Here is a 20075-nt window from a genome sequence, read left to right on the forward strand (position 1 = left end):
AGTGCTCCTCTGAGTGTTGGTCCGAACCGAGCTGCCAGCGGGGCCACCTTGGGGAAACTTGAGGGTTGGTTTTACTCGTAGCTAGTCTCATCCGGTGTTTCCCTAAGAACGAGATACGTGCGACTCCTATCGGGATTTGTCGGCACATCGAGTGGCTTTGCTGGTCTTATTTTACCATTGTTGAAATGTCTTGTAACCGGGATTCCAAGGCTGATCGGGTCTTCCTGCTAGAAGGAATATCCTTCGTTGACCGTGAGAGCTTGTGATGGGCTAAGTTGGGACACCCCTGCAGGGTTTTGATCTTTTGAAAGCCGTGCACGTGGTTATGGGAAGATGGGAATTTGTTAATGTCCGGTTGTAGAAAACTTGACACTTAACTTAATTAAAATGCATCAACCGCGTGTGTAGCCGTGATGGTCTCTTCTCGGCGGAGTCCGGGAAGTGAACACGGTTTTGGTGTCAGGCCTGAACGTAAGTAGTTTTAGGATCACTTCTTGATCACTTCTAGTTCACGACCGTGCTTTGCTTCTCTTCTCGCTCTCATTTGCGTAAGTTAGCCACCATATATGCTAGTGCTTGCTGTAGTTCCACCTCACTACCTTTTCCTACCCATAAGCTTATATAGTCTTTATCTCGCGGGTGTGAGATTGTTGAGTCCTCGTGGCTCACATATACTTCCAAAACCAGTTTGCAGGTGCCGATGATACTCGTGCAGGTGACGGAACCGAGCTCAAGGAGGAGCTTGATGAAGATCGTGTTCGTTGAGTTGTTTCTTTTCCAGTTGATAAGTAGTGGAGCCCAGTCGGGGCGATCGGGGATCTTTTGCATTAGGGGTTGTCTTTGTTTATTTGGTTCCGTAGTCGGACCTTGATTGTATTTTGGATGATGTAATGCTATATTTGTGTACTGTGCGAAGTGGCGATTATAAGCCAACTCTTTATCCCTCTCTTATTCAGTACATGGGATGTGTAAAGATTACCCCTCTTGTGACATGCCTACTATGCGGTTATGCCTCTAAGTCATGCTCCGACACGTGGGAGATATAGTCGCATCGTGGGTGTTACAACTTGACCAACCATCATGGCCATATAATCTATTTTAACAAAGAAGTAAATAACTCGAGTCTCCCTCTGGGGGTTGTTACGCGACCTGTTCTAGACAAGGAGTCTGAGCCAGGAAGAAAACCAGGGAATCCAGATTCCATAAATGGTCAGGATAGCTCAGTTGGTATAGCCTTGAAGATCTCAGTTCTTTCGCGGACTATCAATATTGGAAAGTTGAGGTACTTGAATTCAGGAACTTCATTGACCGGAAACAAGAAGAATTCTCATGACCGTGTCCGAGCCCTCTTTTCCAAATCTTGTACTTCTGCAGATTATATAATTTATATCGATTCGAAAGATTCTTTTGATCTCCTTTTTGGTGTCTATGCATGCAGCTGATTTCGTTGTGCTGAATCTCAACTAATGTAACTCGTCCACAGGGATGGTTCAAGGGACTACCATGTATTTGGCATAAGGTCTGTTCTAATCGGACAATCGAGCCTATTTGTCACTTTACCCGCCTTTCGAGCCTTCAAGAGGTAGGAAAAACCAGTTCTTTGTGATGTAGGGTGGAACCGTAATCGGATCCCGCAAGGAGCGGATCCCACAAGAACACGAGGAACACAAGGGGGAAAACGAGGGAAAACACAAGGGGAAACACAAGAGGAAACACTAAACCAACACGAATAAGTCACACATGTGCTAGATCCTCGAGTACATAAGGAAAGATACATGATCCACGGACAACTATAGACGATACAAGGGTAGCCGTTCTTCTCCGTGAGGAGGTCTTGAGTTCTTCCCTAAAAGGGGTCTTGAATCCGCTTGGGGGATGTTAGGGATATCACTATCAGTTATGACCCGCCCAGGAGGGGTCGGGTCATTCCCAATGACAGGTCACAAAGGAAGCCCAGAAAACATTCAAGGCGATAGTTTATTAAGGCTTATAGAAGGCCTAAGCCCAGAGGCAGCTTAAGGCCCAATATTGTAAACCGCCGTATGTAAGGAAAGACTTGTAAGGAAAGGCATGTAAAAGAAGTCACCGAGCCGGACACGCTTTATGAGCCGAGCGTTACTCTGTAGGCCGCCAGGCGTCAACCCGTGTATATAAGGGGATGACCTGGTGGCGGCCTAGGGCAAGAAACAAAAGATCGATAACCAAGCCAGCAGATTAGCCTCTTGGTGATCGAAACCCCGGCAATTCCAACACAACTAGACGTAGGCTTTTACCTTCATCATAAGGGGCCGAACTAGTATAAAACCTCTCGTGTCCTTTATCCCGATTAAGCCCTTCAAGCTTCCTAGTTGCGATGGCCCTACGACTAAGTCCTTTTGCTAGGACATCTGCCGTGACAATTCCATGACAGTTGGCGCCCACCATGGGGCCAGCGCACGGTGGATTTGAGTTTTTAAGGGCAGCTTCGAAGGGCTCAAGGGATACGTTGTGGGCCGGATGACCAAGAGTCGTCGCGGCAAGCTCTACATCGACGATGAAGGCTAGGGCCCAGAGGCCGGATCAATTGAGTATGGGTACCGGGTCCCCTTCGGCGGGATTCATGTCTTCATCGGCCGGATCGGTGAATCAGGCCCTGAGCCGGACATCTGTACCAACATCATCGAGACGGCTCAGCGCGAGACCCGCCCGGGCCCGACCCGCCGTAAAATGTGTCTTTGGGGGCTGCATCCATGGAGGTGAATACTCGGAAGGATCAGTGTATGATGGTGAGACGACCATCTGTTCTGACGCCATGTCATCAACAGGAGAGACGGACTCGTTGTATCAGCTGCAGGATGGCATGCTTGGGGGTTGTTCCGATGGCAGCAGTATTCCGGACCCCTTTGAGCCGTCGAATCGAGCTGTTGTCTTCATGGCAAGCACCCAACCCAGGCAGAACTCCACAGCTACGGCAGCGACGACCACCGGGTCGGAGAGGCCGGGTCAGGAGACCCCGCACGCCCCCGACTCAGGTACTAATGGACCTCACGGATAAGCTGACGACCCTATTGACTGCCATGGCGGAACCGGCGAACAAGGTTCAGCATGATGCGGAGGTGGCACGGGTGCGTGAAGAGATGGCACAGGCCAAGGAAAACTTAGCAGCTGAAGAGGTCAGGATGGCTGCGGAGCGGGCGGCTTTGGACGCTTGTGCACAACAGCTTCAAGCGGAGACTTTCCAGCTCTCGGCGGATCCAAACGCGTCAAATGAGGTCATGAGGAGAAGGCATCAGAAAACTCAATCACGTCTACCTCTGACAGTCGATCCTAGGAACCTTTTCCATACACCTAGGGCCGGTCCAAGTAACCCGCCGGAAGCAAATCGGATCACGACACCCGGAGCACCGATTCAGCCGCGGGCCATGGAACAACCTCGCATGTATACCACTCCGCCTCATTTATGCGCCAACACCACCGGGTCACTTCTCCAATCCTTTGGAAAACCTCATTGTTGCGTTGGCTCGTTTGGCGGCTCTCCTGATGGAAGGTGACTCTCCGACAGCAGTTGAAACACGAAGGGTGAGGGAGCTTATCCATACAGCTCTGGCACAGCAGGATGCGTACTCTTACAGTCGAGACAGAATCCATTCAACCCCTCGCCCGAGCCGGAGCCCGAGCTATAGCAGGCATATGGACTCAGCTGATATGTCAAGCAACGCTCAACGCCGCAACCAACCACGCAGACATGAGCCGGTGCAGGCTGGAGCCCTTAACTTAGCGGATCAGGAGAGGATCCGACAAGAGGCTGAGCGGGCAGTGCAATTGTCGGATGAGCAGCTGGCTCATCAAACTTTTCTGGTTTACCCAGCAACATTTGTTGAGGCAGGAGTAGCAACATGGACCGGAGGCGTTCCTTGCTTGGTGCCGGCTATACGTAATGAGCGCTTACCTAAAGACTTCAAGGGGCCTCGTAAAGTGCCTAACTACACGGCCGATTTGCAGCCTGGGCATGGATTGAGAGTTACGAGATGACAACGGAGCTTTTGGAGGAAAGCGATGCAGCAATGGCTAAGTACTTCACCATGATGTTGGATGGAACAACTCGCACTTGGTTGAAAGGGTTGCCGCCCAATTCCATCGGCTCATGGGCAGAGTTGAAGGCCCGGTTCATTCAAAACTTCAAAGACACATGTAAGCAACCTATGTCAATCATGGACCTGACTAACTGTAAGCAAGATGAAGGAGAGTCCACAACCCATTGGGTGCGTCGGGTCAAGGAGATAATACATTCATGTGATAAAATGGATGCTGGTTCGGCAGTCTTAATGTTGGAGAAAAATTGCCATTTTGTACCTCTGAAGCAGAAGCTGGGGCGGCTCAAGCGTGACTGCAATGACATGGGCCAGTTGATGGCGGCTCTGGTCAAGTATGCTGATTTTGACAATACCAAGGATCCCTTGTCTGATGAGGAGAAAACAGGGAAGGGAAAGAAGAATGGCAATGACAAAGGTCACCAGCATAACCCGGCAAATCAAGGAGGTAATAAATGTAAGGTTGACGAATTAGTGGCTAATACCAATGCACAGGGCAACAATCAATGGCGCAAGGGTAGGCAACCCCCTCGGTCTGGCGGGTCAGGTGCCACCCTCGAGGAACTATTGAATGAACCTTGCCCAAGAGACAACACCCGGGAGAAGCCAACAACCCATCTGTGGAAGGACTGTACGATCATGAAGGCATTTAAAAATTCAAACGCATTTGATGGAAGTCACGGGCCTGGCGGCGGTTCAAGCGGAGGCGGCTTTTATGGCCCGGGCGCCGGTTCAGGTGGAGGCGTTTTTCACGGTCAAGGCCATACAAGTAACCAGGGAGGTTACAATCAACAACCCGGCCAAGGCAATCAGCAGCAATTGTCCGGATATCAGAGCAACCGAAAACAGTTGAATAGTGGGTAGTACCATGTATTTACCACTAGTTTATGCATGAGGGACCAGAAGCTTCATAAAAGGGTTGTCAATGTTGTTGATCCGGCGATACCGCGTTATTTGAGGTGGTCTGAACAACCTATAGTGTGGAGCAGAGAAGATCATCCTCCCCGGGTTGACAATCTGGGTCACTTAGCCTTAGTAGTGGCACCTCAGGTTGGTGGATATAAATTCACTAAAGTTCTCATGGATGCAGGCAGTAGCATCAACATCCTCTACTATGAGACATTCCGTCAGATGGGGTTGACTGATAAGAGTCTTAAGCAATCCAACACTGTTTTTCACGGTGTTGTACCTAGCAAGTCGGCATACCCAGTTGGTAAGATTGAACTGGAAGTAGCCTTTGGGGATGAATATGATTCCAGGGCGGAGAAGTTAACTTTTGAGGTGGTTAAGATCAAAAGCCCATATCATGCTCTGTTTGGATGGTCGGCTTACGCCAAGTTCATGGCTTGGTCGTGTTATGTATATCTACATCTGAAGATGTCGGGTTATCAGGGCACTATCATAGTGCATGGAAGCCGGAAAATAGCCCTCGAGTGTGAAGAAGGAGATGCTGTGTATGCTGAGTCTGTTTGTGCAACAGTGGAGTTAAAGTTTTATAAAGATAATGTTGACCCGGCGGACATGACGTCGTTAAAGAAGCCTACAACGGAGCATGAGCTTGTGTTGAAATTCGAATCAGCTGATGACACCAAGACGGTTGATTTTGTGCCCGGCGACTCATCCAAGCAGTTCATCATCAGTGCCAACTTGGATCCAAAATAGGAAAGCACGCTCATCGAGTGCATCCGTGAGAACCGGGACATCTTTGCATGGAAACCTTCTAATATGCCGGGTGTCCCGAGACAACTCGCTGCACACTCTCAATATTGATCCAAAGTTTAAGCCAGTCAGACAGTTTCTCCGACGGTTTAACGAGGAACGGCGCAAGGCCATTGGAGAAGAGGTGGCCCGGCTCTTGGCGGCCGAGTTCATTGTGGAAGTTTTTCACCTAGAGTGGTTAGCCAACCCGGTGCTTGTACTCAAGAAGAACGGCACCTAGCGTATGTGTGTGAATTACACCGATTTAAACAAAGCTTGTCCGGCTGACCCTTTTGCTCTCCCTCGTATTGATGAGATCATTGATGCTACGGCGGGTTGCGCGCATTTGAGTTTTCTGGATGCTTATTCAGGTTATCATCAGATCAAGATGGTAGTCAAGGACCAGGAGAAGACAGCCTTCATCACTTCGTTTGGAGCCTTTTGCTATATGTCTATGCCTTTTGGGCTTAAGAGTGCCCAGGCGACTTATCAACGGTGTATGTAGAATTGCCTTCACAATCAGATTGGGCGTAATGTTCATGCTTATGTGGATGATATAGTGGTGAAGTCCAGAAAAGAGGAAACCTTAGTTATAGATCTGAAGGAGACCTTTGATAACCTCCGGGTCTACAAGATGATGCTTAACCCGGCTAAGTGTGTTTTTGGAGTCCCCGCTGGCAAACTCTTGGGTTTTTTGGTATCTAATAGAGGTATTGAAGCTAACCCAGAGAAAATTAAGGAAATCACCTCCCTTGCCAAACCGGTGTGCATCAATGACTTTCAACGGCTGGTGGGTCGCATCGCTGCTTTGAGCCGGTTCATAAGCCGGTTAGGGGAGAAGGCGATGCCTTTGTATCAGATGATGAAAAAGACGGATGATTTCGTTTGGAGTGATGCTGCAAACTCTGCCTTTCAGGATCTGAAGAAACAACTTGCTGAGCCGCTAGTTCTTGCTGCTCCGGTTGAGAAAGAGCCGCTATTGTTATATGTAGTCGCTAACTCACGAGCTGTTAGTGTGGCGATTGTGGTGGAACGCAAGGAAGATGACAAGGAACATCCGGTCCAATGGTCGGTTTACTACTTCGGTGAGGTGTTGATTGAGTCTAAACAAAGATATCCACATTGGCAGAAACTCGTATATGGGGTGTTCATGGCAAGCCGGAAGCTCAAACATTATTTTCAGGGTCACCCAATCACTGTGGTTAGCTCTGCTCTGTTGGGAGACATCATTCAAAATAGAGAAGCCACTGGACGAGTCGCCAAGTGGTCCATTGAACTTGGGTCTCATGGGTTAAAATATGTACCATGTACTACCATCAAATCTCAAGCACTGGTTGACTTTATTAATGATTGGACAGAACTGCAGATGCCAGAAGAGAAACCAGACAACACGTATTGGACGATTCACTTTGATGGGTCCAGACAATTGGAGGGCTCGAGGGCTGGAGTTTTTTTAACTTCCCCTCGAGGTGACAAGTTTTGTTATGTGCTGCAATTGATGTTTCCTTGTACTAACAACGCAGCAGAGTATGAAGCCTTGCTCCATGGTCTTCGAATGGCCAAAGAGATGACCCTGAGCCGGGTCCGGTGTCTTGGCGATTCAGATTTGGTGGCTCAACAGGTGTCAGGCAAGTGGGATTCCAAGGACCCTCTCATGGAGGCTTACGGTCGTGAAGTCGATGCTGTTGCAGGACATTTTAAAGGTTATCAAGTGGAACACATTGACCGTAGGAAGAACGAAGTGGCAGATGCTCTAAGCCGATTGGGGTCTCAGCGTAAGCCGGTGCCACCTAACACCTTTTTGGATGTTTTGCATAACCCGTCTGTTAAGTTACCTACGGAGGAAGATTTGGCCGTTCCTGACCCGGAGGCATAGTTGGTGGCGGCTCTTCACGTCATCCCAGATTGGACAGTACTATTCTTGGCTTACATGACATGGGGTGAGTTGCCAGAGGATGAGACCCTGGCCCGATAGATAACCCGGCGGTCCAAGTTAATGACGATTTCTGACGGAGAGTTATACCATCACAGCATCTCTAGAGCATTTCAGCGGTGTGTTTCTCCTGAAGAAGGCCAAGAGATACTTCGTGAAATCCATGGAGGGGATTGTGGTCATCACACCGGGTCAAAGTCTCTTTTGTCCAAAGCTTTTCGTCATGGTTTTTATTGGTTGACGGATCACGCTGATGCAGAGGATCTGGTTAGTAGGTGTGATGGATGTCAAAATTTTCACGGCGAGCACATGTACCGGCTCAAGAGTTGCGGATGATTCCGATCACCTGGCCATTTGCAGCTGGGGGCTTGACATGGTTGGACCTTTCAAAAGGTCTAAGGATAAAAAGACACATCTTTTAGTAGCAGTTGACAAATTCACAAAGTGGGTTGAGGCGGAGCCAGTGAGTAAGTGTGATGCAGCCACAGTGGTTCAGTTCATGAAAAAGGTGATCTTTTTCTTTGGTTTTCCACACAGCATTATCACTGACAATGGCACTAATTTATCCCAAGGGGCTATGGAGGAGTTCTATCAATGTGAGCATATCTGACTTGACATTTCTTCTGTAGCTCACCCTCAATCTAATGGGCATGCTGAGAGAGCAAATCAGGAAATCTTAAAAGGTCTCAAACCCCGGCTCATGGTTCCCTTACAACGGACGCCGGGTTGTTGGGTAGAGGAGTTACCCTCGGTATTGTGGAGTATTAACACCACCCCTAATAGATCTACGGGTTATACACCCTTATTCATGGTTTATGGAGCGAAAGCAGTGCTGCCTAGTGACATCCGTCATGACTCGCCTCGTGTGGCGGCTTATGTTGAAGCTAATAACGAACAAGCCAGACAGGATGCGCTTGACTTATTAGATGAGGAAAGAGACTTAGCAGCGGCCCGATCAGCGATTTATCAACAGGACCTGTGCCACTATCACAGCCGCCGGGTTAAGTCTAGGACTTTTCAAGGTGACCTAGTGCTCCGGCTCATCCAGGATCTGTCAGATGCACACAAGCTATCCCCGCCTTGGGAAGGACCCTTTGTGGTCAGCAAGAACTTAAACAACAAGTCATATTACCTCATTGACGTTCGAGAGCACAAAGACTCACGTAAGTCGGAGGAGGAGACCCGCCGGCCGTGGAACATTGCTCAACTTCGGCCATACTACACCTGAGCCATCGGCTCTCATCAGGTACATACTTTGACGTTGTATATACTATGATAAGTAATAAAACAGGACCTCTGTCCTTTTCCTTTTCAACGATTATAAATCTTTCCTCTTTTTTACTATTTAAAATAACTATTAAGGAGCTGATCATATCTGAATTAAGTCTAACCTTTTTGGTCTGGCTTATGACCGTATTCGAATCTAGCTGTAAACCTCATGATCACTTGGGGGCTTCCTATTCAAACATAGGTCATATTCGAACCAAAGAGAACATAGTTGTCGTAACCCTCTTGATCGGCTCAAAGCCAAACTCACTAGGGGGCTTCTTGATCGTATCTGAATCATAGCTTAACCCCTTTTGGGTCTGACTTGGATCGTATTTGAATCAGGGTCGTTAAAAACCTCTCAAGGTCATTTGGGGGCTTCCTGTTCAAACATAGGTCGTATTCGAACCAAAGATAACATAGCTGTCGGTACCCTCTTGATCGGCGCAACGCCAAAGCCACTTGGGCTATTTTATCGTATTCGAATCATAGCTAACCCCTTTGGTCCGATTTACTGATCGTATTCGAATCAGAAACCCCCAACCTTTAGTTACAAGGTTATTTATATTGTTTGCCACCTGTTATTTGTCTTATTGGTCTTTTATTGTCTCAATTTTAAACAATCAGCATGGTCTTTTCACCGACTTGACTATTTGGCAATAAGCCGCCAAGGCATGCGAATCATCAGGCATTCAGAATCATTGACTTCTCAAAATGACTGAATCGTCACCTTCATCACCCGTGTCATATAAACCAGTGGTCCAGAGATCAAAGATACAGGTATGAATGTTGTTCCAAGGTTATTACAACCCTATTTATTTGCACGTCTAGTTCTGTTTGTCTACTATGATAAAACTTGTGGTCATGTACCAGATATTCTGACCCGTTCGGTGTTAAACCGCCAAGCAATTATTTCCTTTACTACAGGAACAGAGCCGAAATATTACAGAGATAACCATACATATGATGCATATATTGACATCAGGAAGCAAAGAGTCACTCACGGCGTCTTATGCACGATGGCTAGGCAAAATATGCAGTTTTTCAAAGCTAATTCTATTACAAGGCTTTGTAAAGCCCACAAAGATGGTTTTCACTCTTCCCTTGCCGGTTCATCTCCTTCTGTCAATTGAAAGATGGGATTGGACCAGTCAAACCCGTTCACAACAACGAACTCTGATTCATCGTCAATCAATCCAGCTGGATCAACTTCTGGAGCAAACGTGTGTTGACGAACTGGCGGGATAAGATCTGTCACTTTGTAGGAAGGAGTCGCCATCTTCTTATTCTCCAAATCAAAACCCGGCTGGTATTTGTCAATATTAGTTTCATCTCCAAGGATGGTAGCTTGAGGTCAAACTCCCTTCATGCAAGCCATGAAGTCATCTTGCTCAAAGAGAGACACGTCTTCCTTTACAGTCGGGTACCCCCTAGCTACATCCACCGGGTCTAGATCTGTCACCCAAGCCTTGGAACGACTTAGAGCAGTCAAAGCTCCAGCTCTAGCGCAGGATCGTTTGACCTCTTGGAACCTGGCGGGTAAGATTGACACTTTCTTCAAGACGTCACTCAACTGGTTGGGTCCTTGATTGGCGGGAGATATAGCAGCGAGTGCTCGTTGAGCACCAATGTACAACTGCTCCACTAAGGTATAGACCGCCTTCAGTTTTGTCATGTTATCCTGGTTCAGGTCCTTGCTTCGCGGGCCTACACATAATTTTTCAATCAAGGGGTCAGCAGGCGGTTTATCTTCCGAGTCACAAGAAGGTGAAATAGATCAGTACAGATGGCTTACCAAAGATGGCGGAAACCATTTGAGACACCCGGTACTTTAAACCGGTCAGCTCCGTAGTAACCTCCTCAAGAGCCGCTTCAGCTTTTTCGGCGTGTTGTGTCAGCAGTGTCTTCTCTTTAGCCCAGGCTTTCTTCTTGGCAGTCAAGCTGTTTCTCAATTTGTTTGTCTCAACAAGACTTAATTGAAGCTAGAGTCAGCAGCCTTGATTTCTGCCTCCTAATCCGCCAGCTGGCTCTTGGCGTCAGTTAATTGCGAACCCAATTCAGATAGGGCGTTCTAAAAAACATACACAGGTGTGTCAAGGATAAAGAGTAAAGATTCAAGTCTCAAGTGCCTTGCACTACAAAACCACATGACACTTGGGGACTAATGTATGCCAAAACAGTTTCTTATGACTCTAACATATTTCAAGTCCCAAGTACCTTAAAAAGTAACAGCACTTGGCACCTGGGGGCTAATGCATAATATTCCGAAAGTCTCTCAAGATTAAGCCGGATTACAATATTTGTTGGGTTCGGCACAAGACAGTTATGAAATTAAAAGTACCGGCTCATTTATGATCAAGTGAACCGGCCCTTGGGGACAACAGGTGAAGTTTATTCTAATTTATTGAACTTCAGAAAAATCTAAAGGTAAAGATTTAGCCTATATCATAAGTCTACAGATCATTTAGTTTTTATCATAATCTACAGACTTGGGGGCTGGCAGAATATAAGTAAGCCGGAAAAACATACCTCATACTTCAGCTGTAACTGCTTGACCATTTCGATTTCCGACTCACGGCTAGAGTGCACCTGGCTGAGATAGCCGGACAATATGTCATTGGCGTTCGGATGGCTATAATGAGAAATATCAAAACGCACTTTCTGTCTCTCCAGGGCCTCTTGTTTAGCGGTGTGACAGGCCAAAACGGTGGGATTCCCCGGCTCAACAAAGCGGCTTCCAGTGATCAGAACGTCCTGGGCAGACGGTGATGGCGGGTTGGCCGAGCTGGATGGTCCGGTAGCAGAAGGGTTAACGATGGTATCGTCAGCTGATGGCTCGGGAGGATCTGTTTGAGTATTGGCAGCCGAGTCTTCTGGTGCTTTAGTTGGAGGGGGAGAAGGTGGCATGGCCGGTTCAGCTGCAAGGACTGACGGGTTTTCCGCCGGCCTAGTCACCTTGGCTTTCTTAGACTTGGCTTGGCCACTAAGAAAGATGTTATGAAACAGTTAGTATAAAGAAGCATTTTGAAAGACATAGAGGAAATATAATTTCTTACTTACCCAGTGGCAGTCTTAAAGGCCGGGAATTGAGTTTGAGACGAGTCGCCAGAAGAGCGAGACACCTCCTGCAATGATAAAAATAAAGTTAGTAATGCAAGTGACAAGATCCATTAATGAAAAGTAAAAGACGAAGAAATAAACCTCATTCGGGCGTTTTTGAGGAGTTTGTTGAAGAACAGAAGGCGGTTCGTCATCATTCCGGGCCTGACGGCGGTTCTCATGTTGCTGCTTTTTCAAAATAAAATGAGGGTCCAGATAAGACAAAGGGTGTGAAAACCTTACTATCTGGGTTACGACTCGAAGTTTCTGTCTTGGCAAATGGGCTGAGTCAGAGGAAATAGTTACCTCTTCTTCCACGGCCTGACTGGCCCCCGTGTCATCGTGGCAATGATCAGTGTTAATAAGATTATTAAAAATCTGGCCAAGGGAGTCAAGGGCTACCTCCGACTCAGAAGTATCATCGTCAAGCTTCAACAGATCCTCAGCGGTGCTCTTCTTCTTCTTAGATCTCCGGGTCGTCTTCTTGGCGGTTATGGCGGCAGCTCTAACTTTCTTGGTGGCTTCGTGGTCATACTTGGCTTTCTAGAAATTAGATTTGGCCTATAAACAAATAAGCAAGGTGAAGGGTCATGCAGGTATTTAAAACAGCTGATGAAAATACAAAGAGGAAGAGAGCAAATGTTTTTTACCTCTGGCACCGGGTTAAGCTTGCAGAAGGGGTTTAACCCGACTTTACTGTAATCTTCGTATTTGCCGTTCACAGAAGGGTTGACATTGAAACAATATCTTCTTCAGTTAATTGAACGGAGCTGTGACGAAGAGAGTCATCTGGGCCTCCACCATATTCATACATCAATTTGGATCGGTGGCTTAGAGGTATGACCCGCCATGCAACCCAGCAATGAGTCAAGTCAACTCCGGCCGGTTAAGCCATTCCCCAACAAAGCGTTAATCCTTTTAATGGATGGAATCAGATTCTTATGTTCAGTGGAAGTGAGTTTGTCAGGGAGTGCAAACTTGGAGTCAAGATGCTCTGCGATAACCCGACAGTGGCTTCTCATTCGCTAGTGAAGTGTCTTTACAATAGAACCAAGTCTGATTCCAGTCCTTGGGATGACTCGTCAAGACTATTAGGGGGAAGACGGCGCCCTGTCGATGCTGAATTGAGATACCCCCAAGTTCAAAGCTACGGCCATTGGTGCACTCGTTCTGGCGGTTCAAATAAAAATACTCTCTAAAGAGTTCCACAGTCGGTTCTTCTTGAAGGTACACCTCGCAGAGAACTTGGAAGTTGCAGATATTGGATATGGAATTAGGCCTGATGTCTTGAGGGTGGAGTTTGAAAAAATGGAGGATATCTCTTAAGAACTTTGAGTCGGGTGGGGAAAAGCCACGGTTCATGTGATCAGAAAAGACGATAACTTCACCATATTTTGGATTGGGCCGTTCCTCATCCGGGTCAGGTGCACGGTAAGACATAACATTCTTCCCTGGCAAAAAACCTATGGTAAATAATTCCTTCAGATTGTCCTCAGTAACTGTTGATGGAACCCAGTTGCAGACAGTCGGTGCTTTGGACGGCATGATGTTCAAAAGACGAACTGAAAAGAAAGCAACATGCCGGCTTAATTCAATGATAATGGTGCAATTAAGTGATGATGGTACAGGGGAGTAATGCCGGCTTCTGTAAGGGCTAATGTCATATAAGGAAAAGTAAGCCGGCGCGATAAGCCGCCATGACTATAGATATTTGAGAAAGCAGATTCGGCTAAGTGTTGAGACAAACTAGTTTCCTAATTGATTGATATTATTCCAGATCAAATGGCTATTCAAAATGAAAAAAAATTAGACCTAAAAGTTTAGCGCAGATGAGTTTGTGAGTCCTAATGAGGCCTTTATACTGGGAAAGGGGATCTACTGGTGTCAAGGGTAGGCACAAAACAACTTCCGCACAAGCATATATCTCTTTTGGGATCAAGAAGAGGCTACAGTGGAAGAACTACGGAGACACTCGGATGAACTATGAAGAACATGCAGAAGCCTAGAAACCCCAATACATATCCGAGGAACAAGAAGGGAAACGCTTACAGCCACATATCTTCCGCGGAAGGTCGCCGCCGTTTCTTCTGTACTGATTCTGGTCGATGCAGAGGCCGAAGTCGACAGAGGTGAGGTGTTCTCTGGCGGCGTTGGAGCTCGAGCAGTAGCGGAGGTTGCGAGAGGAGGAAGACGAAGAAGAGAGAAGAATGAGAAAGACCGGGGCGTGCCTTTTTATAAGGGAGTAAGCGAACAGGCGGGCGCAAAAATTGAGGAGACCCGAATAATGATTATCCAACTAAACAAACGGCTCGATTCTCGGAAGGCATTAAAGAATAAAGATCCGTTGAGAGATGACGTCACAATGGTTTTTTGTGTTTTCAAGAAATGACGTCATGGCGGGTTATAAAAATTTCTGCGAAGAAAGGAAGATGTATTTTTTCTAAGTATTGAAGATTGACAAAGAACAAAGTTCAAAGTCAACCTGGGGCCTAATGTTGGGGATATAGCTATCAGTTATGACCCACCCAGGAGGGGCCGGGTCAGTCCCAATGAAGGGTCACAAATGAAGCCCAGAAAACATTCAAGGCGATAGTTTATTAAGGCTTATAGAAGGCCTAAGCCCAGAGGCGGCTTATGGCCCAATATTGTAAACCACCGTATGTAAGGAAAGACTTCTAAGGAAAGGCATGTAAAAGAAGTCACCGAGCCGGACACGCTTTATGAGCCGGCCGGGACTCTGTAGGCCGCCAGGCGTCAACCCGTGTATATAAGGGGACGATCCGGTGGCGGCTTAGGGCAAAAAACAAAAGATCGATAACCAAGCCGGCGGATTAGCCTCTTGGTGATCGAAACCCCACCAAATACAACACAACTAGACGTAGGCTTTTACGTTCATCGTAAGGGGCCGAACTAGTATAAAACATCTCGTGTCCTTTGTCCTGATTAACCCCTTCAAGCTTCCTAGTTGCGATGGCCCTATGACTAAGTCCTTTTGCTAGGACATCTGCCGTGACAATTCCACGACAGGGGATCTTCTCCAGTGGAGGCTCGAATCTCTGAGGAGAAGGTATCCAAGTGGATGAGAAAATCTCTCACACGAAATATGAGCTAATCCTTTGCTAGCCCTAGAAAGGAGGAGGGAGAGGTCTATATATAGTATTAATGTAAAAAGGTGCGGAAAAGGGGGTACATGGGCTGTGTCCCAACACATGGCAGCGCATAGGCGCCGGACGTCCAGGAGTCACCGGTCGTCCGGTGGCTCGCGAGGGTCCGGATGTCCGGTGCCTGTCGGACGTCCATAATTTCGGCTCGGCTATGCTTCGGTCGGACGTCCGGTCGGGGTCGGACGTCGGGGCGTTGGTTGTCCGTTGGACTCTGGAAATCCGTAGATTTGGCTCGGGTGCGGTGGCGTCGGTCGTCCAGAGGGGGCCGGACGTTCAGAGCCTGGAGATCGTCGGACGTCCGGTCTTGGCCGGTCGCCCGGAGCCTGTAGCTTCTTCTTCATCACTTCTCCTTCTCCGTCTTCACATCCATCTTCCTTTTCTTCTTCTCCTTGCTCCTTAGCTTCTCCATGGTAACTGATATGCACAATGTGTCCGTATGAGGTAGTAGCCATGTCTCATGTGCAGCAAAGTGGAAATGTGAGAGGAGTGATGTCACCTCGGTTTCGACAGCTCTTGCGCGTGCTCGTGTCATGGGTCCGCTAGGCACTTGGTGAGGTGATGGCAGGTCCATGGGGATGACCTTGGGATGCTCCGCATCATCTCCCCTCCCTTGGGGAAGATCCGTCCTCGGATCGAATTCTCCATCACCATGGTAGGGAGAGAGATCTTTGACGTTGAAGATGTCGCTCACGGAGTATTTGTCTCGTGGAATGTCGATCTTGTATGCGTTGTTGTTGTAGCGTGCAAGCACCTTGAAGGGTCCATCCGCTCGTGGTCGAAATTTGGACTTGCGTTCTTGGGGAAAGCGGTCACTGCGAAGGTGTAGCCACACGAGATCTCTGGTGTTGATTACCATAGGTTGCTTGTTGAAGTTGAGCTTGGTCGCAAGGCGTTGAACTTGGCGCTCGATGGTGTTTCTTGTATCTTCATGCACCTTCTTCAGATGTGTCACACGTGCACTTGCGTCCAAATTGATGCGCTCTTGGAGTGGTAGAGGGAGAATGTCCAATGGGGACAAAGGGTTGAATCCGTAGACGACCTCGAAGGGGGACTTACCGGTTGTCGAGTGTCTTGCTCAGTTGTAGGCGAACTCAGCGATAGGTAGGCACTCCTCCCACTCCTCGATGTTCTTCCTGATGAGTACTCGAAGTAGAGCGAAGAGTGTGCGGTTGGTAACTTCCGTTCGGCCGTCGGTTTGTGGATGATACGCCGTGGATAAGACTAGCTTGATTCCGAGCTTGGCGCATAGGGTCTTCCAAAAGTAGCTAAGGAACTTGACGTTGCGGTCCGAGACGATAGTCTTTGGCACTCCATGTAGACGCAATATTTCCCTACAAAAGAGATTAGCAACATGTGAAGCATCATCTATCTTGTTGCAAGGAATGAAATGTGTCATCTTGGAGAAACGGTCCACAACGACAAATACTGAATCCTTTCCATTACGAGTCCTAGGCAATCCAAGTACAAAATCCATGCCAATATCCTCCCATGGTTGATATGGAATTGGGAGAGGCATGTAAAGGCCATGGGATTGAGCTTTGGACTTAGCTTTGCGACATGTAGAGCATCGGTTGGTGAAGCGGTTGACGTCGCGAAACATCTTGGGCCAAAAGTAGTTCTTCGAGAGCGTGGTGAATGTCTTGTCTCGTTGAAAATGTCCCATTAAGCCTCCTCCATGAGATTCCTTCAAAAGCAACAAACAAAGAGAAGAATTGGGGATGCAAAGTTTGTTAGCTGTCATATCATATCCATCTCTGATGTAATAGCATTCCCAAGAGGTGTGCATCAAACACTTGGCATAAGGAGTAGAAAAAGTAGGATCATGCTCATACAAGTCTTTAATATGCTCAAAGACAATGACATCCAATTCAAGTTGAGTAACAAGCATGCATATGCGGGAAAGGGCATCCGCCACAATGTTTTCTTTACCTGTACTTGATGACATAAGGAGAAGACTTAATAAATTCACTCCATTTTGCATGACACTTGTTCAACTTGGTTTGGCCCTTAAGATACTTGAGCGTTTCATGATCGGTATGAATGATAAACTCATGAGGGCGAAGATAGTGTTCCCATTCATGCAAAACACGGACTAAAGCATATAGCTCTTTGTCATATATGGGGTAATTGAGTTGCGCGCAGGAGAGTTTCTCACTAAAGTAAGCTATGGGGCGCTTCTCTTGCGTTAACACACCTCCTATGCCATTACCACTAGCACTGCAATGAATCTCAAAAGGTTTGTCAAAGTTGGGTAAAGCAAGCACGCGAGCATGAGTAAGCAAATTCTTAAGCTCATTGAAAGCGGTATCTTGGGATGGTCCCCAAACAAAAGGCGTATTCTTCTTGCTCAAAGCATGCAAAGGCGAAGCAATCGTGCTAAAATCTTTCACAAAGCGACGATAGAAACCCGCAAGGCCAAGGAAGCTACGCACTTCTTGCAAATTGGTTGGTTGTGGCCAAGTCTTAATAGCATTGATCTTGGACTCATCAACATGAACACCCTTAGAGGAAATAACAAAACCCAAGAAAACGAGCTTGTCAATGCCAAAAAGGTATTTGTCCATATTGGGATAGAGATGCTCTTTTCGAAGAGTTTGTAAAATGGTTCGGACATGGGTGACATGCTCTTTGAGAGACTTGCTAAAAACAAGGATATCATCGAAGTAGACCACAACAAACACACCAATGTAAGGGCGAAAGACATGATTCATAAGACGCATAAAAGTACCCGGTGCTTCCGATAGACCCATAGGCATGACTAACCACTCATACAAGCAAACTTGGTTTTGAAAGCGATTTTCCATTCATCACCCTCTTGTATGCGTATTTGATAGTAACCACTCTTAAGATCAATTTTTGAAAAGATAGTGGCACCGCTAAGTTCATCAAGCATATCATCAAGGCGTGGAATGGGATACCTATAACGAACGGTTATAGCATTGATAGGTCTACAATCGGAGCACATGCGAAAACTGCCATCTTGTTTTGGCACAAGGATGACCAGGACGGCACAAGGGCTCAAACTTTCATGCACATGTCCATGGTCTATGAGATGCTTTACTTGCCTTTGTATTTCTTTGGTTTTTTCGGGGTTGAGGCGGTAGGGAGCTTTGTTCAGGAGCGGTGCTCCGAGGATGAGGTCGATGCAGTGCTCAATGCCTCGTAGTGGAGGTAGTCCCGGAGGTAGCTCGTCGGGGAAACATTGTAAAATTCCTGCAAAAGAGAAGACAACACTAGAGGAAGAGTGTGAGAGGTGTTAGCTTGTGGTGCATTGTCCTTGCACAAAAGGACGTAGTGTGGGACACTAGATGGGTTCTCACACACTCCTCTTATCTCACTTTTGGTGGAAAATAGGACTAAGTTCTTCTTTTCGCCCATCATGGAGGTGCTCGATTTGGGGTGGCGCTCACTCTCTTTTTGGTGACTCGCTCTCTCACTATGATCTCCACAATGGGTGGCTTGCTTGTCGGCGATCACTTGGCTTGGCGACATTGGACGAAGGATGTACTCCTTGCCCTTCATCTTGAAGATGTAGTGGTTCGTTCAGCCGTTGTGGATGACTGCTCTTTCAAATTGCCATGGGCGTCCAAGGAGAAGGTGGCAAATTGTCATTGGAACGATGTCACACTCCAAGGTGTCTTCGTAGGCACCAATTTTGAAGGAGACTTGTACTCGATGCTCGACTTGGATAGTGCCGGAGTCGCTAAGCCATTGCACTTTGTATGGATGTGGGTGCTTTGTCTTGGGCAATTGGAGCTTGGAGCAAAGTTCTTCACTTGCGAGGTTATGACAACTCCCTCCATCGATGATGACCTTGACGGATCGTCCATTGATGTCAGCCTTGGTGTGGAATATGTGGCATCTTTGGTCTTCTTCTTGGTGATGTTGGAGAGTCAAAACCTTGGAGACAACAAGAGCGGGACTTGAATCTTCATCACAAAATACTTGTTCCTCTTCATCGTTCACTTGCCGGTGCATGGCGACTTGCTCAAGAGCGTCCATTTCTCCTTCACTCATCGAGTCGTAGGTGCCGTCGTCGTTGAGGATCATGGTCCGCTTGTTGGTGCATTCATAGGACTTGTGGCCTCGGCCTCCGCATGTGAAGCATTTGAAGGAACTCGTCTTGACGGTCTCATTGGTGGGGGTTGAGGATGATGAAACTCTCGGCTTGAAGTTGCTTGTAGCAGGAGGGTGACTTGGAGCTGACGAAGCTTTCTTGGAACTCAACTTGTCAACGTTGCTTGTAGAAGGCTTGGTAGACGGTGTTGGAGTCATTGAAGCTTGGGTGTTGGAGAAGTCGTATGACTTGGATGAGAACTTGGCATACTTGTAATCATCTTGCACTTGACATTCCGCTTTGGTAGCTTGATGTACTAGCTCGATGTGTTTCGAGTATGGTTGGAAGTTGGCGATCTTCTTGATAGGATGGTTGAGTCCATTCAAGAAACGTGCCATTGTTTTCTCATCATCTTTCATGATGTTGGCTCTTATCATGTCAATCTCCATCTCCTTGTAGTACTCTTCAACGCCCTTGGTTCCTTGCTTCAGTAGTTGGAGTTTCTTGAAGACGTCGCGGTTGTAGTAGGTAGGCACAAAGCGTGCTCTCATGACATCCTTCATTTGTACCCAAGTAGAGATGGGTGGTTCACCTCTGGCCTCTCGGCGCTCGATAACTTGTTCCCGCCAAATGAGGACATAGTCTTGGAACTCAAGGGATTCCATTGCGATCTTCTTCTCTTCTTCAAAGTTGTGCAAACGGAAGATCTTGTCAACTTTCAATGCCCATGATAGGTACTCTTCGGGATCGTTGCTTCCGTTGAATTTGGGCATGGTGAACTCGAGCTT

The sequence above is a fragment of the Triticum dicoccoides genome, chromosome 4A, assembly GCF_002162155.2.
Source record: "Triticum dicoccoides isolate Atlit2015 ecotype Zavitan chromosome 4A, WEW_v2.0, whole genome shotgun sequence".
NCBI classification, from domain to species: Eukaryota; Viridiplantae; Streptophyta; class Magnoliopsida; order Poales; family Poaceae; genus Triticum; species Triticum dicoccoides.